Consider the following 4,011-nt stretch of genomic DNA (forward strand, 5'->3'; position numbering starts at 1 on the left):
AAGACACGTAAAAACACGTGTTCGCGCCATATGACCCCTTTAAAGAAAAAGTTCACACATAAATGAATGAATGAAATCACACTAATGTGGTTACCAAATGGCATAAAAGTGTTTCACTCAATGCAAGAATGTTGACAAAGCTCTTTTCTATACAATAAAAGTGAATAGGTCACCAAACTCCAAAAATGATTAAAAACCACCATAAACGTGAGTAGTCCATTCGACTTGAGAATTTTATTTATAAAGTATATTTTTTAATAATATTTATCCTTTATTTATAAGCATTTGAGGTATCTTCACAATCTTTAATAAAGACTTACTGTATATCATAACCAGCTAGCCACAGCTACAGTAGAAGCAGTTTTATGCATTTGCAAAATTATGTAAACTACACACAAAAAACTACACAAACTTTTAAAATATAATAAAACTTGTAACACCGAACGTATGGAAGCACAGTAGACTTTTGCAAAGCCAAATCTAGCCGAAATGTCAAACTGCACAATCTTTTCACTCATAATGTTACATGATTGTTATACAATTCCAATGTGACGGCATCCTAAAGGTCTAGCAAAGGTTAAGCAGACACCCGTCCACAGGTTTTTATGGTGGGTTGTTAATTTTTGACCTAGCAGACAAGATCAAACAACCATGTAAGCTCATGAGTAGTGTAATACAGAACTAATAGTTGTAGATGCTCTGGCAGGTGCAGACAACTTGCTACAAAAATAACGCAAGCTAAAATGTGTCTTGGGAAAGAGTTGTCATTGTAAATGTTAAAGAAATCACCCACAATTTTAATTCTGTCATAATTTTTTTGTCATGCTGTGATTTTTTTTTCTTTTACAGAAAAATTCAAGAAGTCATTTTTAATCCCAACACAAATGAGAAGTCAGTATGTAACAATATCAAAATCTCACTGTACGATAATACTTCGGTAAAAAGTCCACGGTAAGGTATTTATTGCAATATGTCAAATGATCAGTGTTGGGTAAATTACTCTGAAAAAGTAATTAATTACTAGTTACTAATTACACATTCGATAATGTAATTAGATTACTGTACAAGTTACTCTCTTCAAAAAGTATTTCATTACTTATTACTAATTACTTTCTATATCATCAACCTTGATGAGTTAAGTGATTCAAGGATATACATGAAACGGCTCTTTTAATTCATTCAAATAAATAATATAAAACGACATAAAGTATTATTATTAATTACAAATGTGAGAATTATACATTAAAGCACGGATTTTAAAGTTAGACTTTGAATTTTGATGTCAATTCCTCTTCTGCACACACATATTACACAAAGTATTTAGTTTAATTACATCAGAAGTAACTGTAATTAAATTACAGAAAAATAAGAGTAATCCCTTACTTTACTTTTTCCAAGGGAAAAGTAATTAAATTACAGTAACTAATTACTTAGTAACTAGTTACACCCAACACTGCAAATGATGAATTGGAAACGTGCCATAAGCATCCTCTTTTCTTTATCCTCTAATCATAACTGTTGCTTAGAGGTATAAGTTATAGTATGAGATGGGTTAAATGACCTAAAAATCCCTTTTATAAAATAAATTGCACTAGATGGACCTTGCCAAAGGAAACATCTATTAGTTTTTCAAACATTCTCTATGTTAAACCCAGAAGACCTATCGTTTCATACAGTCATGCGACGACGATAATATTGAGAAAATTTTGCTATTGCGATAACACAATATCGATAATATTGTTACATCCCTAGAAGTCAGCGCATTGTTATTCCGTGCAGGTGAATAATGACTTTATTTACATTTTTGTGTTTCACACCATTCAAATTGAGTAATTACAGAAGTGTGATACTTCTGTGTATAAAATCAACAAGAGTGTGAGACATGGACTTCTCATTTACCCGTCAAAACCACCATACATTTAAATTGTGTGCTGTAATTCTGTGGTCAAGAGAGATTGGAACCCAAACATATTTGTGTCAGGTTCGACTAATTCAGGTAGTTTGCATGATAGCTGTGTTTATCACTGGAGTGGCTGCTGGTCTATAAAAGAACGAGAGCAACACTTTTAAAAGTGTCCTATTGACTCACCTTTTGAAAGGAGACATGAGAGCCTTTTTGCGCGCTGAGTGTGGTGGCTTTGTCTTGAACAGCAAGTGATGCAAGACGCATAGCCAGCGAGGGTTACTGCATGCCGAGTGTTTTATCTGGAAAAGTCAGTTTAATATGAAAACCAGAATCAAATAAGCCTTCTGTACAAAAAAAAGCAAAGAACATTGAACTGCATTTATGTAGTGCAGCTCTATTGCAAACATGAAGTACAAACGTGTATGAATAGTTCTTCTTTTAATTTAAAGTTTATTTATATATTTTTTGCTATATTCATCAAATATTTCATGGTCTTTTCAATTGAATACATTTATTCAAATGTATTTTGTCTACATATAGGGACAAATTAATGTTCATTTTTATTAAGACATTTAGTTTTGGAATCATCTGATCTGATCCCCACAACCTGACACACATACAGCCTCAAAACTATCATTGAAATGTACAGCAATGGAAAAAATTAAGAGACCATTCCAAATTTTCATTTATGTCCATTTCTAGATGTATTGTGGCCATTCCAGTGCAGTATCTGTTGAATTTCAACAAATCAAACCTCAGGACATAAGATCATCCAACAGCGATGTGAAAGACTGACATTCTAGTGGTGCACAGTTAGCTATACATTTTAGAGCTTATATGAAAAACAATTCCCCATTTTTCCTGTTGAAAGGAGTCGGAAGCATTCAGGATGAATTAGTTCATTGTGAGTGTCTGTCACAAAGATCAAATAAGGTTACTGTGACTACACTACAGTAGAGCATGTGCTGAAATGATTATTTGGCTGCAATGATCCCTCATAGAATTCTGCCAAACGTATGTTGTATTTGAGTTCGCTACCATCACTAAGTTTTCTTTTAAAAATGATAGATCAGAAAGGAGAGGTATTGAAGGGCTTATTCGATCCCTGGATACCGCTTCTCCAGCGATTAAATAAAACACGTACTGTACATCCGAAACACTGTGAACAGCTTCTACGGTGTTTCTGTAATGCAATGTGTAGAGCATTGTGTTAGCGATACAAAGGCTCAAGGTTTGATTCCCAGGGAGCACACATGCATGCACGCACTATAAGCTAAACTTTCAATACAAACGTAATTAGAATGCTGGTACACTGGTAAGCACAGATTTACAGGATTGTTGTATTCATAAAATGTAAAGCTTGAATGCAATTGTATAGAGCACAAAAAAAAAATGTACACTCTGAATACAGTACATTGCACCCATAAGATTGACAAAGGTTGATGTATGTGCATTCATCTGACGGTATGAATAAACCAGGCATGTGCTATATGTGGCTCACCGTCACGAAATAACCTACTCCACAATGTGTAAAATAAATACATTTATTGCAGCTGTACATCATTTTTAAACTGATTTTGTATTTAAAGGAACTTTTTTTGCGTGTAAAACTTTGCTATTATGTGCACTTTATTTGTGATATCTTTTAAAATGTATATTCAAATTAAAATGTAATATGTGCTACAATATATTTGTGAAGACTATACAGTTACATATGTGCTGGAAAGAAGAATCGATAGACATCTAATGGATTTAATGGTTATAAAGAGAATTGTATTGGTTTTAAAGGAATGTAGTGGTCTCTGTTGGATATTATCTGGCGGATATAAATCAATAGAAAAACGTTAAATCTAACTGGAATAAGGCCTAAATCACACTACATAAAGGGAGTTTGTATTGGTTTTAATGATTGTAAACAGCCAGTGGTTCATAATGTTATTTATAATGAAAACCATTAGAGTTTGCATTGTTTATCCAGCAGGGTTATACAGCTTCGAAACCGACTAATGAAAAGGCAGATGAGAATGGTAGTACTTGTGCGCACAGAGCTCACAGTGCTTTAGCTTATGGTGTTGTGAGACAGTGGGAGTAGCAGACGTGTCGTG

This window comes from Triplophysa rosa, linkage group LG2 (genome assembly GCF_024868665.1).
Source record: "Triplophysa rosa linkage group LG2, Trosa_1v2, whole genome shotgun sequence".
NCBI lineage: Eukaryota > Metazoa > Chordata > Actinopteri > Cypriniformes > Nemacheilidae > Triplophysa > Triplophysa rosa.